Genomic DNA, 23836 nt, shown 5'->3' on the forward strand with positions numbered 1-23836 from the left:
GCCGAGGTGTGGCCAATTATTTCGAGGTCGCCCCTTTCCAAATAACACCAAATGGATATAGAGTACTTTCTGCACTCTATATCTTATACATCCACAAAAAATGGCTTGTGCCTACCACACATGAGATCAACTACCTGTTCGATCTCAAATCCAACCCTAATCAGAACAACACGGGGTTCTTCCACTTTTACCACCAGGAATCTGCTCGGACATTCCTGAGTGACATAACCCACAAGTCTAATGTAGGAAGGTACTTCCAAGAGTACTTCCTAACAACCGACTTGGTTGCCGACAACATGACCTTCACACGAGGAGGTAAACTTTCAATCTCTGGTCAACATTTAACTAGTCATTTTTTTTATCTTTCCATGTCCTTAGTTGTTTTATAATACATCTAGGTCCATGGTATCGACCAGACCCTACTCCAGAAATGGAGATAAGAGCCGCAGCTGTAATGACCCAACTACTCTAGCCTTTGGACCGTTAATGACTACTTATACATAGACACTAATCTTTAATAAAACTCACTAGTTAAATGATCATAACTTCATTAAAACTTGTAAGACCAATGTTAAACTACATAAAATTTAAAGTAGGATATGGGATCCCATTATTTTTAAAATAAAAACATAACATGACTTAAAATAAATGGATTACAAAATAAAGTGCGGAAAATACATATAAAGCATAATTTTTAAAAGACTAAGAAGCGACTTCATCCTCTGATCGAACGCTCAATCCATCCATTTCCATTCTACCTCAATACACAACCCCCAAGCTGCCAATAACCTTTCCGCCGCCATAGCTAATTTCCTGCACATATAAACATAAAGGAATGAGCTTAATGCCCAGCAAGGAAAATATAACACATAAATCATATACATAAAATTCATATCGCAACATATACTAAAACATATCATAAACATATGTCACATATACTATAATGGCCATTACTACTTGGAGCTCGTAAACTAAATAAGTCATATGTCCATTAGATTTGTGGGGCTTGCTAGCTAAGCAAGACATATGCCCATAAATTTATTGGGGCTTGTTAGTTATACAAGTCATATGCCCAAGTCTACAACATACATAATATAACATAACACATAAATCATAAGATAACATATAACATAACATATAAAATTCTATCCTATTTTCCTTACCAAATATACCGGGATAGGAGAACAGGATTGGGACTTTGGAACACTCCTAAAAATCATCAAGGAAAGGTGAGTATACTAAAGAAAAAGGGATGAAAAGAATGAAAGAACTATACCATCGAAAAGATACTTACGAAGAACCTTATGTTCAAGATCTTAGATTTCCTAACCAAGAATAAAGAATAGAGTTAGGATTTTGAGTAGAAAAGTATAAGAATAACACAGAAATGAACTAGAATAATGAATACCTCGAATACTTCTATAACCGAACTACACCTCGAACCGAAAAATACTATGAACCTTACTTGCCGAGTGTTTATTAAGCTTATAAAGTTAAAGCTTATATTCCCAACCGAAGTGTTTAAGCACTCAAAAATAACATAGCAGCTTGCAGACTCTAAACTTAGCTTGATGAATGAATAAATGGCTAGGTACTAGGTCCTATTTATAGAGTTCAAGAATGAAAAGATCTTCATTTAACTTGAATAAAATAATGGCTTTTTAATTGAAAAATATTTGAATTATCGTTCAACAGAGGCTGAAGACTCGGTCAGAAAGATGCTGGACTTATCAAGAGGTTAAAGAATAAATTAAGCCCGGTTTCAAAAACATTTAAAAATATGGTACATGAGCCGATATATCGCCCCTAGTAGGCGATATATCATTTGGGCTAATATGCCCGAGGCTCGTCAAGGTGGTCGTGCGAAGTTACGTGTTTTTCGTATCCCCGTATGGCGATATATCGCCCCTATAGCTGCGATATATCGGCATACGTTGAAATATTAAACACGAAATTGCACATTTTCAGCCTAATTTGAATAAAGTAAACAACCTTGACTAAGTCCTCTAACGATTTCAAAGCTGCTGACAAACCTTAGGATATTCAAATATTAATCTTAATAAACTTATTCCTCAAAAATACTTAATTATCATTAAACATAGACAAGACAAGTGTTACTATCTTATTGGATCTATCTAAACCTTATAATATAATAAATATCACCATTAATATGAGTCATATTAATCAAATCTTAGGTTATAATTAAGATTCTTCAACTATAGGTTAAACTTAGAAAATCTACAAGTGTTACTACGAGTGTCTAACTAAATCCCGGTCTGAACCAATCCACAGTCATAAAAATACTACAACTATTACTATTGCTACTACTGTCTAACTAGCTAAGTAAAGTTCTTGGACTCTATAATTCTCCCCTACTAAAAAGAATTTCGTCCTCGAAATTTACTTACCAAATAACTCTGAATACCAGCCTTGCATGTCCTCCTCCAACTCCCATGTTGCCTCTCATTCAGAACTATTACTCCATAGGACTTTGACTATAGGAATGCTCTTGGACCGTAACTGCTTCACCCCCTTATCCAGGATGCTAACCGGTCGTTCCTCATAACTCAAGTCTTTCTAGAGTGCTATCGTATCGTACTTGAGAACGTGAGATGGGTCTGACACATACTTGCGTAGCATCGAGATGTGGAACACGTTGTGACTATCTGCTAGTGCTGGCGGTAGGGCTAGTCTATACGCAACTGCTCCCACTTTGTCCAATATCTCAAAAGGACCTATAAATCAGGGACTAAGCTTGCCTTTCTTCCCAAATCGCTTTACACCTTTCATAGGAGATACCTTCAAGAAGACTTGATCTCTGACTTTGAATTCCACATCGCGTCACTTGGCATCCGCATAGCTTTTTTGACGGCTTTGAGCAGCAAGCATACACTGTCTAATTAGTGCTACTGCTTCTTGAGTTTGTCTAATAGCTTCGGGACCTAGAAGCTGCCTTTCTCCTACCTCGTCCTAGTGCAACGGTGATCGGCACCTTCTTCCATATAGAAACTCATAAGGTGCCATCCCAATTGTTGACTGGTAACTATTGTTGTAGGAGAACTCTATCAGCGGCAAGTACTTATTCCATGATCCTCTGAAATCAAGTACACATACACGTAGCATATCTTCTAAAATCTGAATCGTACGCTCGGACTGCCCGTCTGTCTGAGGATGAAAAGCTGTACTAAGACTTAACTTAGTACCCATAGCTTGCTGCAAACTTCCCTAAAATATCGATGTAAACATCGATCCTCTATCCGACATTATTGTCTTGGGGATTCCATGCAACCGTAATATCTCTTGGACATAGATGTCTGCATATTGGTCTGCCGTGTATGAAGTCTTAACAAGCAGGAAATGAGCCGACTTGGTTAGTCTATCTATTACTATCCAAGCAGAATCATGCTGCTTATTCGTTCATGGCAAACCTGTCACGAAGTCCATAGCTATATCGTCCCACTTCCATTCTGGTATGCTAAGCGGTTGCAATAAGCCAGCAGGCCGCTGATGTTCTGCTTTCACTTGCTGGCATACTAGACACTTGGACACAAACTCTGCTATGTCCTTCTTCATCCCTGGCCACCAATAGATTGCCTTAACGTCATGAGTCATCTTGGTCGACCTTGGGTGAAATGTGCGCTTCTTCTAGAATCATCTTCTTAATCCTTTGATCATTTGGCACGCGTACCCGATCCTTATATCTCAACAAACCTTGACTAGATATTGAGAAATCTGTGGTCTTGCCTTCTCGGACTGCATCCATATGTGTTGCTAGTGTGTCGTCATGTCCCTGACAAATCCGTATATCTTCTAGCAGATTCAACTGGATAGACAAGTTAGCCAGTTTGCCGACAACTACTTCTATTCCGGCATTGATCAACTCCTGCTGTAGCAGCTTTTCTATTTTGACTAAAGCTGCTAAACTTCCATAACTTTTCCTACTAAGCGCATCGGCAACTACGTTTTCTTTTCCCGGGTGCTATAGGATTTCGCAGTCGTAATCCTTCACTAATTCTAACCACCTGCGCTGCCTCATGTTGAGCTCCTTCTGAGTAAAGAAGTACCTTAAACTTTTGTGGTCCGTATAAATCTCTCATCGTTCTCCGTAAAGATAATGACGCCAGATTTTCAACGAAAGACCACTGCTGCCAACTCCATATCATGAGTTGGATAGTGCTACTCGTACTCCTTCAACTGTCGTGAGGCGTAGGCTATCACCTTATCATTCTGCATCAGCACGCAACCCAACCCTTGCTTTGATGCATCGCAGTAGACTACGAACTTATCTTTGAGTGTCGGTACATAGAGTACTGGTGCTGAGCAAAGCTTGTCCTTAAGCAACTGGAAACTTTCCTGGCATCTATCATTCTAGTTGAATCTTTGTTGTTTCCGGGTCAAGTTGGTGAGCGGAGTAGCTATTTTAGAAAAGCCCTCTACGAACCTCCTATAATAACCTGCTAACCCCAAAAAGCTTCTTACTTCAGATGCGTTCTTTGGTCTTGGCCAATCCTTCGCGGCCTCTACCTTTGATGGGTCTACTGCAACTCTGTCTTTTGATATAATGTGCCCAAGGAATGCCACTTGCGAAAGCCAAAACTCGCATTTCTTGAACTTGGCATAGAGTTGATACTCCTTCAGTCGTGACAAAATCAACCTCAAATGTTCCTCATGCTCTACTTCATCCTTAGAGTATACTAAGATGTCGTCGATGAACACTACGACGAATTTATCTAAGTAGTCCTTGAAGACCCTATTCATCAAGTCCATAAACGCGGCTGGTGCGTTAGTAAGACCAAAGGACATAACTAAGAAATCGTAATGTCCATAACGAGTTCTAAAGGCTTTTTTAGGAATATCTTCTCCTTTTACCTTGAGCTGATGATACCCGGACCGTAAATCAATCTTTGAGAATACAGTCGTACCTCGGAGTTGATCAAACAAGACGTTGATCCGGGGTAGCGGGTACTTGTTCTTAATCGTTACCTTGTTCAGCTCGTGATAGTGTATACACATTCGCATGCTTCTGTCCTTTTTCTTCACGAATAGCACTGGGGCTCCCCATGGCGAATGGCTCAGCCTAATAAAACCCAAGTCTAGGAGTTCTTGTAGCTGCATCTTAACTACTTGAGTTCCGTAGATGCCATCCGATATGGTGCCTTGGAAATAGGCTCGGTGCCCGGTACTAATTCTATCGTGAAGTCAATTTCCCGAGCTGGCGGCAATCCTGGCAAGTCATCGGGAAATACCTCTGCGAATTCTCTTACAATACGGGCATCTCCAACCTTAAGTGGTGTCTCCTTTACCACATCTGTCATGCTGGCTAAGAACGCTTGACATCCTTTTTCCATCATTCTTTGAGCTTTGAGAGATGATACTAATGGGGTGCGTAATCCTGAAGCTTGTCCCATGAAGCATAGTTTCTGGTCATCAGGATTCTCAAACATTACCTTCTTGCATTTGTGGTCGATGGTTGTGCCATGCCGTGCTAGCCAGTCCATGCCTAGTATTACGTCAAAGTCCTTGATCACCAATTCTATTAGGTCTCTTTCTAGTTCTACGTCCTCAATCTTGATCGGTATGCCTTGTACTATCTTTGATGATAGAACTACTTTGCCCGAAGGCAACTCGGTTATAAACCTAGTTCTAAATCTTTCACAAGGTTTGTTTAGTTTTTCTATCATTCCTAACGAGATATACGAATGAGTGGCTCCCGAATCAAATAATACAGAGCATATGTTATTGAGGATAGAAACCTGACCTGTGACCACCTTATTGCTAGCATCAGCCTCTCCTTGGGTTAAGGCAAAGACTCTAGCAGGAACCATCTTGTCGTCTTTCTTCCCTTCTGGCTTGCGCTGAGGACAATCTCTTTTCCGGTGTCCTTCCTGACCACAGTTAAAACATTCCTTGGTGTTTGCGCGACATTATCCAGGATGTTTCTTCTGACACTTAGCACACGGGGGGTATTCGACATAACCTGGCCTATTTCCCCCATTATTTGTCCGTGCCCTCTTATCGCTATCAGATTGCTTGTTATCAGGATGCCTTCTCTTCTGACCGTTACTGTTGTTGCCTGACTGATTATTGCTATTATGGTTGTTATTCCGACTAATCTGAGGTTGACCCTGCTGTCTAGGCTCAGGCTTACTGGCTTCCTCTTTACTTACATTAGCCCGCAGCCTCTCTACTTCTATTACCGTCTCTAGAACGTCGGCATACGTAGTGTTCCCCGAGTTTGCTAGCTTAACCCCCATCTCAATCTTCGGTCGAAGTCCCCTAATGAACTTAGACACCCTCAGATAGTCAGTGGGAACCATTTCTGGAGCAAACTTAGTTAGGCGGTCGAACTGTCGAGCATACTCTGCCACTGATAAACTACCTTGCTTTAAGATGGCGAACTCCTCAACTCTTGAAGCAAGTACAGCCGAATTGTAATACTTCTTGTGGAACAGCTCCACAAATCAAGTCCATGTCATGGTGGCAACATCATGTGATTGCTGGACCAAGTCCCACCATATCCTGGCATCCTTCTTGAGCAACAACGAGACGCAGGATATATGGTCCACATTACTGATATTCATGTGCGTCAGAATTGGCTCGACATTCCTTAGCCACTCTTCTGCCTCAAAGGGGTCTGTAGTCCCTTTGAAGTTCGGAGCGTGCTACTTGCGGAACCTCTCATATATTAGCTCCATGTGCTGTACTGGATACGGCACGTAGTTCGCCACTGGTCATCCCCCATATGGACCAACTTGTTAGTGTGCTGAGGCCATTTGCTGTAGTTGCGACTGCAATGGAGGCTGAGCCTGTTGTCGCTATTGCTGCAAAAGTTCCTCGACTTGTTGTCGCAGTCTAGCGATCTCTGCAATGTTGTCAGCTGGTGGTGCCGGCGCGTTGCGACTGGCAGTAGCACGCACACCCCTTCTGTGAACTGGAGGGGCTTCATTGTTCACTGGAGCAGCGTTGGAGGCGTTTCCATTGGTCCGTGTAGATCTTCGGAGCGACATCGCAGCAGAGCTCTAACAGTTGAAAGAAACATGTTAGAACTTTACCTAATAGGCTCGAAGGCAAAAACTTATTCTAAAACAAACATATCTCAGACCTATTGATTATGGCTTCTTATGAAAATTATATAAGTATTCTTTATTTTTAGAATGGGTTTCTATACTTAGAAAAATAAGCCATCTTTATTATTTCTAGGTCTGTTTCTAATCATCCTATATGACTTAATTCTCAGGCTCGAAACTCATCTTTGTTCCAAAGTTAACCATATTGAGGGAGGGCTGGGATTAGTAAAATCGTTCCCACTACTATGGCCCCCTAACTCTCAATATAGAAACTTGGTTCATTGATTTGTATCCACCCTCACCGAACTTATTCATTATTTATTTTATTTATTATTTGTTATGATTGCGAGAAAAAAAAATCAAACTCATACATGATAAGAAAATAACATGATATTAATTTGGAAAAGATTTTTCACTAATTACAACCATAAAACAAACAATAAATAAAACAAACAATGAAATTAACTATTCTAAAAATCAGGATCTTCTACATCCGATCCTTCATCTAGCATATCATCATCTAACTCTTCATAGTCTTCATTGTCATGTGCCTCAAAATGTCCTCGAGGAAGGTTCGTAAAAATCCTATGCTTTTGCTCATTTGTAAACTGAAATTCTGATTTTGAAGTGAACCTAATTAAGCGAAAGTAATATCATATTGCTACTGGCAGTTCATCTTCATCATCCATTGTTTCATATATTTCCTCAAAGGCTGCAATTACGGGATGAAAATCTCTAAATAGTATAATCACTAAAACGTACTACTCCATTGCTCTCATCATGATTTGCTTAGATTCTTGAAGGTGACCTATTTCTCTGTTGAACAAAAGCAGTCTCTGAGTGATTCTCTCTAGTGTTCCTATGGTGTTTCTCGGTTCTCTTATTCTCTTTAAATCCTTAATGGCTCGGATATCCTCATAGGTTAATGCTCCGTTCATACTTAATTGAAAACATAAATGCTAAAATCGTTAGCTATACATAAAATCATAATAACTATAACTTAAATACTTATTTGGCGGTCAGATTCGGAGCTTTGAGTGTGTGTATTGAGGAGAATTTCATGCGGATGAACCGTTGCTCTAATACCAACTGTAATGACCCAACTACTCTAGACTTTGGACCATTAATGACTACTTATACATAGACACTAATCTTTAATAAAACTCACTAGTGAAATAATCATAACTTCATTAAAACTTGTAAGACCAATGTTAAACTACATAAAATTTAAAGTAGGATATGGGATCCCATTTTTTTTAAAATAAAAACATAACATGACTATAAATAAATGGATTACAAAATAAAGTGCGGAAAATACATATAAAGCATAATTTTTAAAAGACTAAGAAGCGACTTCATCCTCAGATCAAATGCTCAATCCATCCATTTCCATTCTACCTCAATACACAACCCCCAAGCTGCCAAGAACCTTTCCACCGCCATAGCTAATTTCCTGCACATATAAACATAAAGGAATAAGCCTAATACCTAGCAAGAAAAATCTAACACATAAATCATATACATAAAATTCATATCGCAACATATACTAAAATATATCATAAACATCACATATACTATAATTGCCATTACTACTTGGGGCTCGTAAACTAAACAAGTCATATGCCCATTAGATTTGTGGGGCTTGCTAGCTAAGCAAGTCATATTCCCATAAATTTATTGGGACTTGTTAGTTATACAAGTCATATGCCCAAGTCTACAACATACATAATATAACATATAACATAACATATAAAATACTATCCTATTTTCCTTACCAAATATACCGGGATAGGAGAACAGGATTGGGACTTTGGACCACTCCTAAAAATCATCAAAGAAAGGTGAGTATACTAAAGAAAAAGGGATGAAAAGAATGAAAGAACTATACCATCGAAAAGATACTTACCAAGAACCTTATGTTCAAGATCATAGATTTCCTAACCAAGAATAAAGAATAGAGTTAGGATTTTGAGTAGAAAAGTATAAGAATAACACAGCAATGAACTAGAATAATGAATACCTCGAATGCTTCTATAACCAAACTACACCTCGAACCAAAAAATACTATGAACCTTACTTCTCGAGTGTTTATTAAGCTTATAAAGTTAAAGCTTATATTCCCAACCCAAGTGTTTAAGCACTCAAAAATAACATAGCAGCTTGCAAACTCTAAACTTAGCTTGATGAATGAATAAATGGCTGGGTACTAGGTCCTATTTATAGAGTTCAAGAATGAAAAGATCTTCATTTAACTTGAATAAAGTAATGGATTTTTAATTGAAAAATATTTGAATTATCGTTCAGCAGAGGTTGAAGACTCGGTCAGAAAGATGCTGGACTTATCAAGAGGTTAAAGAATAAATTAAGCTCGGTTTGAAAAACAGTTAAAAATATGGTACATGAGCGATATATCACCCCTAGTAGGTGTGAATGCCAAAAAATGGACCAGAGCCATAGTCAACAGTTTCCCTCAATTAGCCTCGAGCAAGCAAAGCAGCCTAATATCTTGTCCGACACGAAACCCATGTCTCACAGGAGCCCTTAGCGAAAGTGCCCGGAAGGACCTAAGGGGCCTCGCTACGCAAGGTTGCCCTTCCCCCACGGCCTCGGCCCTGTGGCTCCGCGCACATGGCCTTGGCCCCATGGCCTTGTGCCCATGGCCTCGGTCCCATGGCCCTGTGCCCATGGCCTCGCGCCCCATGGCCTCGCCCCCATGGTCTCGGCCCCATGGCCTTGCGCCCATGCCTTCGGCCCCATGGCCTCATCCCCATGGTCTCAGCCCCATGACCTTGCGCCCCATGGCCTCATCCCCATGGCCTTGCGCCCATGCCTTCGGCCCCATGGCCTCGCCCCCATGGCATCGGCCCCATGGCCTCGCGCCCCATGGCCTCATCCCCATGGCGTTGCGCCCATGCCTTCAGCCCCATGGCCTCGCCCCCATGGTCTCGGCCCCATGGCCTCGCGCCCCATGGCCTCATGCCCATGGCCTTGCGCCCATGCCCTCGGCCCCGTGGCCTCGCCCCCATGGTCTCGGCCCCATGGCCTCGCCCCCATGGTCTCGGCCCCATGGCCTCGCGCCCCATGGCCTCATGCTCCATGGCCTCGCGCCCATTGCCTCGGCCCCATGGTCCCGCGTCCATGGCCTTGGAGGTGAGAATACTCACAAGTGGCAAGGTACACGCATGAATATGGAATGTACCTGAAAACCTAAAGAAGTCAGAGTACGGATATGGTACCCCTACCAGACAAGTAGTGGGAACGTCAGGAGTGGGAATGCAAGGATAGGAGTTAGAGCCCGTACGTCTATGGCCAGGATTCAAAGTCGACACCACTACCACCTGCACCACTACGTCTACCACCACTCCTCTGGCATGGGTACGGACAAGTAGTGGAGACATCCTCCTGACACCTGCTCCTGTACTGGATGTTCGACCACAACCTCTGAAGCCACTCCCTTGACATAGTACTTATGTACCCCTTGGTCTCCTGGACCACCATGTACCAAGGGCCATTAGAGCCTACTATAAAAGGAACTCTAACACCACCTGAAAGGGGGTTGGAAGTTCTACTGTAGTAAAGGCTTGAGAGTTAATGAAAGATTGATTGATTTATCCATTGTTATTCTGTCATAATTCTTGAGTTATTGCTTTGATTTCTATAGCTTTTTTATTGACGATCCTAACTTGATAATTTCTTCCAACTCAACTTAGTTGACGAGTTCTCACCGTCAACAGTAGGCGATATATCGCCTGGGCTAATATGCCCGAGGCTCGTCGAGGTTGTCGTGCGAAGTTACGTGTTTTTCGTATCCCCGTATGGCGATATATCACCCCCTATAGCTATGATATATCGGTATACACTAAAATATTAAACACGAAATTGCACATTTCAGCCTAATTTGAATTGAGTAAACAACCTTGACTAAGTCCTCTAACGATTTCAAAGCTGCTGACAGACTCTAGGATATTCAAATACTGGTCTTAATAAACTTATTCCTCAAAAATACTTAATTATCATTAAACATACACAAGACAAGTGTTAATATCTTATTGGGTCTATCTAAACCTTATAATATAATAAATATCACCATCAATATCAGTCATATTAATCAAACCTTAGGTGAAAATTAATATTCTTAAACTATAGGTTAAACTTAGAAAATCTACAAGTGTTCCTACGAGTGTCCAACTAAATCCCGGTCTGAACCAAAATCCACAGTCATAAAAATACTACAACTATTACTATTGCTACTACTATCTAACTAGCTAAGTAAAGTTCTTGGACTCTACAGCAGCTCTGGCTACCATGACGGATATAGAAAAAAGAATCAAGGACCTGGTCACGAAGAGCAATTTAAGGCTGGTCGACCTTCTATAACCTCACCAGGAAGTGAGGGAATCTACCGCGGGGAGTGCCACTGAAGAGGGCACTGAAGGACAAGAAATCCCTGAGCAGTAGCAAGATGTGTCAAAATGCCAAAGGCAACGAACAACGTGAGTGACCATTCGAGAACCATCCCCTAATACTCGAGTAGCGAATACTCCTATCCATCATGGCATCGGAAAACAAAAAATACTAGAATACATTGACCCTATACTTGAATCCGATGAGAATGGTATAGATTTCTCACTTCTAAATAACTTTCCCATCCCTTGTAATTTATTTGATAGGGATGGAAACTTCAAATTTATGACCAGTAGTTTTATCTTGGACTTCTTCAAGGCATGGGAAACCAAGGAAAAGGTAGCTGCTGAGGAGATCAAGACATGCGAGGCCAAGGTTTAAGGCGACTGAAGACAAAGTCGCCAATTTATTCGAGGAGCCAAGAAGAGTTGGCCAAGGCTATTGCTGCCAAGCAGAAGTTTAAGGAGGCCTCCGAGACTAACTATAAGGAAGCAGCCAAGCTTTAAGAGGATCTGGAGGCGAGCATGAAGGAGGCAACTAGTCTAGATGAGCAGGTCAAACTCCTCGAGGAGAAGAATTCCCAAAACTTGGAGAGGTTTCAAGGAGCTACCTTCAACTGCTTCTACATGTTTTGGAAGAAAAATCCAGAGGCAAACTTCGATTATCTTCCCGAGCAGGTAAAACAAGCTGAACTTGCCAAGTGCGCTGCTCACCTACACGAGGAAAGAAATGCTCAAAATGCCTCGGATTCTCCTGAAATTTCCTTGGCTACAGGCATTGATGGTACTGAAGAAGAAACTAGACTTGCAGTCGACCGACAGCCTCAATAGGACCCTCCCTAAACTACACAGTAAAATTTTTATTTATGTAATTAAAACATACGAACAACAGTTCATGATGTTAAGACAATTTGCTGCCTATGTGTTTAATTTCATTTTAATATTTTTAATTACATCTGAGCAGAAATTGCTCGCTGTGTAAAGACATTTCATTGTGATATTATAATATATACTCATTGCTATTATAACATCTACTCGTATGACCGAACTTAGCATAACAATTTATTAAGATTTCACAAAATTAACTAAATTTTTTGAGAAATACTCTAATTTTCGTAGTATGCTTTCCTTTATTTTGCTCGTGTGTTTACATATTTCTATGTTGATATGCTTTGCTCGCTTAGTATCTTATATGCCCCCCAAGTGATCGAGGAGCTTAAGGTTCTCGGTCACTTTCCATGACCAATACCTATTTGAGCATTACTGCTTGCGTACTTATAAGCAATCAATGATAATATAGCAAAACAGCACATGTAATAAGAAAATACATGTAATAAATACAATAATTGGCAAGAAGAACTAGCTGCGCAAAGTTCCTTTTTTTCTCGTAATGAAATGGACAAAATTTGTGTCAGTACGAGTGATCAAAAATTGATCTTACACTTATAAACGACCACCCATCTAACTGGCCATCCCTTGTTCACAGACTTGTAAAAAGTAAAATTCATACAAGCCAATTATTTAAAAAGAATTGTTCATTGATAATACTTGCGCAGGTGTTCTCCATTCCAATAGTGAGGAATGAGATCTCCATTTAAGCGAGCAAGTTTATATGTGCCTGGTTGAAGGATTTCCTCAATTTGATATGGACCTTTCCAGTTCGGTCTAACTACTCCAGCATTCTGGTCGAGAGTGTTGAGAAAAAATCTTCTAATTACCAAATCTTCCACGTCAATTTTTTTTTCATGTACTTTAGAGTTAAAATTTCGAGCAACCTTTTGCTGGTAAGCTGCAACTCTAAGTTGAGCCTGCTCGCGCCTTTCGTTGACCAAGTCCAAAGACTCCATTAATTACTAGTTATTCGCGCTCTAGTCGTATGTCAGCCTTTTATGCGATGGTGGATTTAACTCAACATGTAACCTGGCTTCATACACATAGGCCAAGGAAAATGATGTATGGCCTGTTGCTGTTCGGTGAGATGTTCTATATGACATGAATACTTCTAGCAATTATTCTGGCCACACTCCCTTTGCTTCTTCGAGCCTTTTATTCAGTATGTTCTTCAGAGGTTTGTTAACGGCTTAAACTTGTCCATTGGCTTATGGATGAGAAACTGACGAGAAACTCTTTATGATACTATGTCGTTCGCAGAAATCGGTGAAAAGGTCGCTATCAATTTGTGTGCCATTATGTGAGACAATTTTTTTTGGCAACCCATATCAGCATACAATGTTTTTGACGACGAAATCCAATACTTTCTTAGTCGTTATTGTTGCGAGTGGCTCAGCTTTGGCCCACTTAGTAAAGTAGTCAACAACAAATACTACATACTTGACATTCCCTTTTCCTGTAGGCAAAGATCTGATTAAGTCAATTCCCCAAACGCAAATGGCCATGGGCTTTGCATCTTTTTAAGCTCATTTGGAGCTGCTCGTGGTATCTTGGAAAATATTTAGTAGTTATCACACTTCTTAACGAATTCCACAGAGTCTTCGATCATGGTAGGCCAGAAATATCCTTGCTGGAGAATCTTCTTTGACAAACTTTGCCCACCAGCATGATCTCCACAGAAACCTTCATGTACTTCTTGCATCAATTCCTTAGCCATTTCCTTAGAGACACACTATAATAGAGGCATTGAGTATCCTATTCTATATAAGACGCCATTGATCAAAATAAATCAAGCTGATTGTCTTTGAAGTGGTTTTGCCATATTCCTATCTGCTAGTCATAATCCTTGTTCGAGATATTGTATGATGGGAGTCATCCATGTGTCAGACACTTGTATAATTAGCGAGGATTCTTTCGTTTGAATACTTGGTGCCAATAAACGTTCGACCGGTGCTATGCTCAAAACATCAGCATCTTTGGCGCTTGCTAACTTGGCTAAGGCATCGGCGTTTGAATTATGAACGTCAGGTACTTGCTGGAGAGTATACTTCTCAAAATGTGCAAATAAATCCTATGCCTTCTTCAAATAAGCAACCATCTTGAAACCCCTAGCCTGATTAACTACTAACTGGGAGTCACTATATATTTCAAGTGACTTTATGTTCATATCCTTGGCTAGTCTTAATCCTTCAAGCAGAGCCTCGTACTCGGCTTCATTGTTAGAGGCCTTAAAGTTGAATCTAATCGAACAGTGAAACCAATGTCCCTCAGGTGTAATTAAGATTAGCCTTGCCATGCGTTGTGCTCGTTGGAAGATCCGTCTACAAATAGCTTTGAGGCAGGGGTTTGATTTTGATTATCAGTCTCCATTATTGGTTCGCTGGCAGGGAGTCCAGTGAATTCTGCAACAAAATCTGCTAGGGCTTGTCCTTTCAAGGCTGCTCGTGACGCATAGGAAATTTCAAACTACCCATTTTAGTAGTCGACCAGTGGCTTCTGGTTTTTGTAAGACTTGTCATAGTGGCTGATCGATAAGCACTATTATGGGGTGAGCCTGAAAGTAGGGTCGCAATTTTCTAGACGCTAGAATCAATCGATAAGCCAATTTCTCTATGAGCGGATATCGTAGTTCTGCTCCCGCTAGCCTTTTTCTTATGTAGTATACTTCTTTTTGAATGTTGTCTTTCTCTCTGATTAAAACACCATTAGCAGCATACTCTGTTATTGCTAAGTAGATGTACAAAGTCTCTCCTTCGACCGACTTGGAAAAAATAATCGGTTGAGACATGTGGGCTTTGAGCGCCTGAAAAGCCTATTGGCACTCCTCTATCCATTCAGATATTTTGTTTCCTCTTAGTAGATTAAAAAATGGGACACATTAGTTCGTAGACTTAGATATGAATCTATAAAGGGCAGCAATTCTTCCTGTCAAGCTTTGTACTTCTATACTTTGGTAGGTGATTGCATCTCGATTAATGCTTGAATTTTTTTGGGATTAGCTTCGATTCCTCGTGAGTTTACTGTGAATCCCAAAAAATTTCCTGATCCTACACCAAAGAAACACTTTAGAGGACTTAGCTTCATCTGATATTTGTTCAAGATGTTGAAGCATTCCTGTGGGTCCTTGATATGTTCACTGACCTTTCTCGACATGACTAACATATCATCGATGTAGACTTCCATGTTATTGCCGATCAGTTCTTTGAACATATGGTTGACTAGTCCCTGGTAAGTCGCACCAGTGTTTTTTAAACCAAAGGGCATTACTTTGTAGCAGTAAAGACTCGTATCTATTCAAAAGCTTGTGTGATCTTCATCAGGTGGAAGCATACTAATTTGATTTTAACCGGAGTACACATCCCTGAATGATAAAACTTCATGTCCTAATGTATCATCCACCAGCTGGTCGATTCTTGGAAGCAGGAAACAATCCTTCAGGCAGGCTTTATTAAGGTTTGTGAAATCCACGCACGTCCTCCACTTTCCATTTGGCTTGGGAACTTGTGACAGTCAGAATCCCGTGATTCGTAAGGGGAAAGACCAAGTAAAGCTGTGCAATCCCACACCGCCTGGGGAAGGTCAAGTGTGATGATTATAAGACTATGTAGGTATGGGACTACACAGTTGAAGATGGCATAAATGGATGGATGGGTACTACCTATATCAACAAGATGCATCTTCTTTTCGATGGCCCATCACTTGAGAGCTCCAAAGTTAAGCGTGCTTGACCTGGAGTAGTCTCAAGATGGGTGACCTCCTGGGAAGTTTTCCCAGGAAGCGTGCGAGTGAGGACAAATCACGCTGGAAAGACTCGTATTGGTTTGTAGGGCCAGTCGTCATTCCAGGAAGCAACCATAGTGACGTGGGGCGTTACAGAACAAGTACGGGATTAGAGACCCAAGATGGATAAAACGCTACCCTGATGAATCCATTTTCCTTTAGCTTCTCAACTTCTTCTTTTAGGGCTTTAGATCTATCTTTGTCGAGCAGGCTTCTTTTTTGTTGTACAGGTGGATGATTTTTGTCTATATTCAAGACATGGCTGATCACTGCTGGGTCTATCCCAACCATGTCTTTATGTGACCAGGCAAAGACCTCTTGGTGTCTCTTCAAAGACTCCATCAATTTTTTTTTTTGTTGTCTCTAAGTTTTTCCCGACTTTCACAACCCTAGTTGGATCTTTCTCTTCTAGTTGGACCTCATCAAGGTCCTCCATAGGACCAATGTTTTCTTCAAAATCCCCAAAACAAAGATGTAAGTCCCTATCCTCACTTTGGGCAATGCCTTATTTGGTGACTTGTTCACCTAATTGGGCTTGCATTTCATTTACTACCAGCAAATTTTTTTCGGCTCCACTTCCTGATCTGCCTCTTCTTGCTTTTATGATCGAGGAATTGTAGGATTCTCTAGCTTCTCGCTGGTTTCCCAACACGCATCCAACTTCTGCATTGGTTGGAAACTTCATGGTCAGATGCCAGACCGAAGTTATGGCTCATAGATCGACGAGTATGGGTCTTCCGATCACATCATTATATGCAGATGGATAATTAACTAATATAAAAGTAGTGAGTAATGTCCTATTTTCAGGTGCAGTTCCTGCTATGACTGGGAGTCTGATAGACCCTGTCAATGCTAACCCTTCACTAGAAAAATCTTAGATGGTTTGGTTGCATGGCTCTAAATCTTGCACTGAAAACTTCATTCATTCCAGTGAAGAATTATACAAAATATTGACAGAGCTTCTTGTATCTACCAACACTCATTTTACCATCATGTTGGCGATCTAAACATCCACGACTAGAGGATCTAGGTGGGGAAATCAAACATGCTATGCGTCCTGCTCGGAGAAAGTTTTTAATTCTTCTTTTCTTCAAGCTTTTTGGGAGTTCGCTCCTTGACATTCAGCATTTCGATGTCCTGATCAAGACGTAGGGTTCTGGCATATCTCTCCCTCGCCTTACGACTAACATAGGATCTAAGTCCCTATCCTCCCTTTGGGAAATGCCCTATTTGGTGACTTGTTCACCTGATTGGGCTTGCATTTCATTTACTACCAGCAACCTTTTTTTGGCTCCACTTCCCGATCTGCCTCTTCTTGCTTTTGTGATCGAGGAATTGTAGCATTCTCTAGCTTCTTGCTGGTTTCCCGACATGCATCCAACTCCTGCATCGATTGGAAACTTCATGGCCAGATGCCAGACCGAAGTAATGGCTCGCAGATCGATGAGTATGGGTCTTTCGATCACATCAATATATGCAGATGGATAATCAACTACTATAAAAGTAGCGAGTAATGTCTTGCTTGCAGGTGCAGTTCCTACTGTGACTGGGAGTCTAATAGACCCTGTCGATGCTAGCCCTTCACCAGAATAACCGTAGATGGTTTGGTTTCATGGCTCTAAATCTTGCACTAACAACTTCATTCATTCCATTGAAGACTTATACAAAATATTGATAGAGCTTCCTATATCTACCTAGACTCATTTTACCAGCATGTTGGCGATCTAAACATCCACGACCATAGGATCTGAGTGGGGAAATCAAACATGCTATGCATCCTGCTCGGAGAAAAATTTTAATTCTTCTTTTGTTCGAGCTTTTTGGGAGTTCGCTCCTTGACATGATGTCCTGATCGTGATGTAGAGTTCTGGCATATCTCTCCCTCGCCTTACCACTGCCACCTGCTATATGTGGTCCTCCACAGATGGTCAACAATGTACCAGCAACCGGAGCTGGCTGTAGAGAAGGTGAGCGTTGGCGTATAGTTGCCTGCTCGTTGCCTCCGTGAGCCTCCTACTGAGAACCTACACCTGTTCATACATATCTCCTCAGATGTCCTTGTCGAATAGGGAACTCGATATTGTCCTTGAGATGGTTACACTCGTTGATATCATGGCCATAGTCATTGAGAAAATGACAAAAATTTGTCGTATCAATTTTGGATATGTCTTTTCTAATGGGGATTGGTCGCCTAAAGGGAACGATTGTATGACTAGTGTGATATACTTCGGCTCGGCTATCAACCAAGGCAGTGTAATTGGTGAACCTTGGTTCATATTTGTTCTGTTTGGGGTGCTTGCTATTAGATGCCGTCGGTTCGTTGTTCGACCTTTTCCCCCCATTCTTACCGTTACCTTTGTCATTGCTATTGGACTTACCGGACCCATTGGTGGCTTTGGTCGGGTCTTATTTCTTACATTGGTCGTCCTTTGGAGACTTTCCTTCATTGGTAATGGCCTCCTCGAGTTTGATATATTTTTCTACTGATCCAAAAATTCTTGAGTGCCCTTGACTCCATTTTTTTGAAGACTGCTCCAGAGAGGATAATTGTGTCGCACTCCAGCTGTGAATGCCATCATCTTTCCCTCGTCTCCAATAGTTTTGGCCTGAGCAGTTGCTCGTATGAACCACTGAATATACTCCTTTAGAGTTTCTCCTTCCTTCTGTCGAACTCTATGGGGGACATTTTATTCCCAACTAGTTTCTGCACAACCTGATTTAAGGCATCTATCTGGGTCTGTACATCATCTGGTATTGCTGGAGTAGCCGGTGATGGCGGAAAGTACTCGTCATGTCTTTCTCTTCGATAATTGAGCACATCCCTTAGATCTTCATCCCTACGCCTTTGCTCACTTACACCTAGTCGGTCAAAGATATTGGGCTGTTTAGGCTGCCCCCCAGTATTTTGTCCTGTTGGTCGGTTCTCCATTGGTGGAGGATTTTGTTGTCTGCCTCTCTCATCTTGTTGCTGACCATCATTCCTCCTGCCAAAGTCTTCCTCATTATAATCATGGCAATCTCTGAATTGTGACCTATGAGTGTGCGACCTGTTGTACACAGTGTTCCCCTCTCTTCCTACTGGTACGTCTCAATATATAGGGGGAGTTCTATGTTGGTCATTTGGTCCTCTGACATTACTATGTTGTGGGGGATCCCAGACCACAAAGCCTGAGTTCACTTGCCTTCTACTTCCTGAGGGACGTTGTCCCTTGCCAAGAAGGTTCTGTTCCCCGGTTTTCTGGCGTCTAGGGATGCTGCTCGACCCTATTCTACATGTGCTACTGAACGTTATCTCGACCAGATCGAGAGGGTGGTTGCTGCTCGTTGTTTCTGTTAGGATTTTGGGCTAGTCTTTCCTATTGAGCAGCGGGAGGTTGTTGTGGTCCTTGAGGACTCAGTTATGGTGGATTGTGATGATGTTGGGGACGCTCTGACAGCAGATTTTGTTGACGGTGAGAGCTGGGTGGCTGATCTAGTTGGGAGGTAGGTGCAGGTTGTCCTCGAGCCAACTGGATGGCCGCTTCTAAAGCTATTTTGGCATCTCTCTGCCGATGATCCATGTCAACTTGTCGCTCATTCAGCTCTCGACGCTGCTGGTCAATCTCCCTTTGCTGTAGCACCATCGTTTCAGCCACTTTCTCTTGATTAGCTCTCAGAGTAGCTAATTCCTCTTGCATTAAAATTAAAGTTGTTCGCAAGGTTTCAACATCCATCTCTTCCTCTTCCAGTTCTACCTATGGCTCGTCCTCCACTATATCTTGTGGGGGAGGTTGATTTGGCATACTTCCAGATGTTTGCCCTGTCTGGCCCGCTTTCTTGGAGGTTTTTGCCATTGTTTATCTTGAAGGTCTTGAGTTCAGCTCCCAATGAAAGCACCAAATTGTTGACTGATGTTTTAGCCAATGACACGGAGTCGCCAAAATGATAAATATTTACAAGTTGAATGCAAGAACTAAACAACATAAAGATTTATAGTGGTTTGGCCCTAGATATTTGAAATGACCTACGTCCACTTAATGCTTTTATTGAAGTATTCAGAAACCTGCAATCAACAAACTAGGGTTCCCTGAGTTTCACAAGCTCGAAAAAAGGATACAAAATTCGTGTATAAAAAACACTAGTTCTCCCTGATTACAAATTATTGTCTATCCTTCAATGAGTCCAATGAATCCTATTTATAGGATCAAGTATGCACATATAGGCCGATGGGCCGTGTTTAAACTTTGCTACAAACACATTTTAATAATAACATAAATCATAATCTTTACACATAAATAGGGTCAAATATCTTAGAAATATTTGACTTATAACTGTATTTGAACTCTGGTTTCGTTACTACAATCAGACCTGGTCGTATATGTCAGCACATCTTCTGTCGTACTGTTCAACATCTTTCTTGAATGCATCGAGCAACTTCTATTCTCATCGTCGCTCGACCAGACTGCCATCACTAAACAATCATGTGCTATCCACATGCCCTTTAGTTGTGCCACGTCAGCAAGCAAATATTTTTTAGGGTAAACAAACTTAATTAGAAAATATAGTGATTATAATAATCATGCTTCATTAAAGTAGCATTTAAAGAGGTACAAACTCTTTTGTAGCCTTTTATGATTATTAAGTTGTTTCACTAAATGAATTTATGGACAATTTTCAATTTTTCATTCACATAACCACTTGTGAATCCCAACTTCTATGTCTTCGATGTTGTATAATCAAACATGTACATAGTATAACAAGTGTTAAAATTATAGAAATAATAAAGATGATAATGAATACTCATTATCTATTTAATCTTATCCAATATGATTATATTCCATTTCGAAAATACAAATTTTGTTTAGCATTCTAGTTGTATGTGAGTTGGGTTTGAATTCCAAGTTCACATGCAAACTACTTGAATTCCAAATTCAAGTTTAGACTTCCTTTTGATTAGATCAAACAAGTCTCTAAGTGACTTTACTTTGAATGTTGCATAAAAATTTCTAGAAATTTTCTTTATATTTGATCAAACTTCTTTGAACATTAAAAGGTTCAACATACATCTCTATGTATTAGCCAAACGATTATGTGATTTTTGAGTCGTTCTTAGAGAAAGGTCTTTTGGTTTTGCTTTAATTAACAGACTATGAAAACAAGGAGAGAACCATTGAATGGTTGAAATAAAATACTGTCTTTTATTTATTTTATGAGTCTAATTAATTACAAGTCAATCTCAAAAATAATTCACATATATGTTTCACTTAATGTGGGCTGGAGTAAAATGTCTTATTAAATCTATGATTTGCACAATAATGAATAATTCATAATTGTCATTTATACTCATTGATGAAATAGGGTGAACAAGTATATTTCAAAAAATAACAACTGAATTTATTATTCAAAAGAAATAATAAACTTGTTCATTCATCAAATAAGGAATATAAAAACATAGTTTCTAGAAAAAAAAAACTTTATTACAAAGTTGAAATTGAAAAACTAATTTCCATGTCAGTTATCTCAATGGTCTACCAATCTGCAATCATTTTCTTATTTTTCTTTCACATTCTTTTTCCATCTTGAATATTGCGTTCCTAAAAACAAGACAAAAATATGGTGGCATAAAAATTTGAATCAACTATTCAAATATATTAAAATGAGATGAGCAAATCATATTTACCCTTTCTTCTTGTAAACTTCTTAAGTTATCAAAAGAGAATCTCTTTTGATCCTCTCCCATATCTCGTATGTAGATCTGAGGTTCACATATCTCAATTTAAGATCCTTTGGCATAGTCTTTAGTATGCAATGACGAGCCATATAATCATATCTCATCCAATTCACATATTTTTTATGACTATCATAATCAGATAAAGTTGATGGCTCATCTGGAGGCACATCAATGATTGCATCATACACCTGTAGTTCATCTAGAATTATGTGTATGATTATATACCAAACATCTAGATTGTTGAAGTCTAAATGAAAAACGACGAAGTTTTGAGAAAAGATCGATGAGCAAAAAAGATACGTCCAGGAACTATAGAAAGTCAACCAGGCCTAAACCCCCTAGAGGTGGTCGGTCTGGCATTGGCGCCCTAGGGGTGGTCGGCCTAACCCCAACCCCTAGGGGTGGTCGGCCTAAACATGGCCAAGAACCCTTTGGGGTGGTTGACCCACCCTATCCTTCATAGGGCGGTTGACCTACACTCTCAAAGACACTTCATTGGGTAAAACTCACACTTGTTCAAACTAAGATCAATAGGCCTAGCACCCAGCAGATCAAATGGCCTAGCACCTAGAAGATCATAGGCCTAGCACCCAAAGGACCAATGGTTCATGAACCCAAGCCCTAAAGGGTCGTCGAGCCTAGCACCTAAGTCTCATAGACCAATCAAGACTTAGTGTTTTCTCGAAGGTCTCAATCGTGCATTATCGACCACGATCTAGAGAAGACAACGGGAAGACCCACGATCTCATAATCATGGGAATATGGACACATATCTCCACTCCCAATGATCGTGTACCAAACCACGATCCCACTCTTACTAATCATGTAACAGCCCCTGGGTACTATAAATAAAGAAATCAAGGCTTCGTTTCAGGGGACTCTTTTTCTGGACTTTTTGGATCAATCTTTTGGATGAACTTGTTAGGAGTGAACTCTGAGTTGATCTTTGTAATTGTCTATCGTGCAATTCAATACTAAATACTAAGTGGATTAGCTTATTACTGTTCAGAAGAACAGGGCTGAACCGATATAAAATTTTTGTGTGTTTATTCAAAATATTTGTACTCTGTTGTATTTTAGATTAATTTTGTTCAAAAGGTCTCATACATTGTACATACGACCATTGGCCAATTTCACAGGTCAACATTTTGGTGCTTTCATTGAGAGTGTGAAATCAAGAAACAAAGTTTCATCAGTTTTACGATGCCTCCAAAATCTAGTGAAACAAAGAAGGCAACTCCCAGGGATTCCAACACTCAGGATCCCATCGATCCCATTAATGAACCTCAGGTGGAGGTTGGAGACCAACTTGATGCCGAAGATCCATAGGATGCTCACCAGGAGGAGATGGCGCAATTTCTGGGGAGGCAGGAGGCCTTTGCTGTAGAAATTTCCCTCTAGGGGTGACTATGGAACAAAAATGGTGGGAGATAGATGAGAATTTCTAGAGGATGATACAAAGGGAGTAGGAAGCTAACCAGAGGCACTAGGAGGATGATGTGGCCCTGGAGGTGGCTACTTAGTTAGCCCGAGCTAACACTGAAGCTGTTGCTCAGGCAATGAGGGAGGCTGAGGCCAAAGCAATAGGAATGCGAGATAGTAGTAACAAGGAGTCCCAGAGGAGGAGTTAAACCCCAAGGACACTCTCAGATCCACTTTCCCAAAGGCAGGATGAAGAGGCACAATCAAAGACTACCTCTTCCATGACTAAGAAGAATAACACTTCATCTTGGAGTAAGAGTGTTACCAACCTGAAGGTCCCCTTCCAAGGGGGATAGACGAAACAACGCAGAAGATGAGGGTCAAATATCTGAGAGGCGTGATAGGAATATAAATGGCTACTCAAAGTCTCAAAGTCATGTAGGAGGAGAGGCTTGGGGGTATGGTCGCACCGACAAGGGCAAGGCGGACCTACCACCCCTACACCTTCATTCTCGCAAGGGAAAGGAACCGATGAACAACACTAATACGGTGTTCAATAGGCT

The sequence above is a fragment of the Humulus lupulus genome, chromosome X (assembly GCF_963169125.1).
Source record: "Humulus lupulus chromosome X, drHumLupu1.1, whole genome shotgun sequence".
NCBI classification, from domain to species: Eukaryota; Viridiplantae; Streptophyta; class Magnoliopsida; order Rosales; family Cannabaceae; genus Humulus; species Humulus lupulus.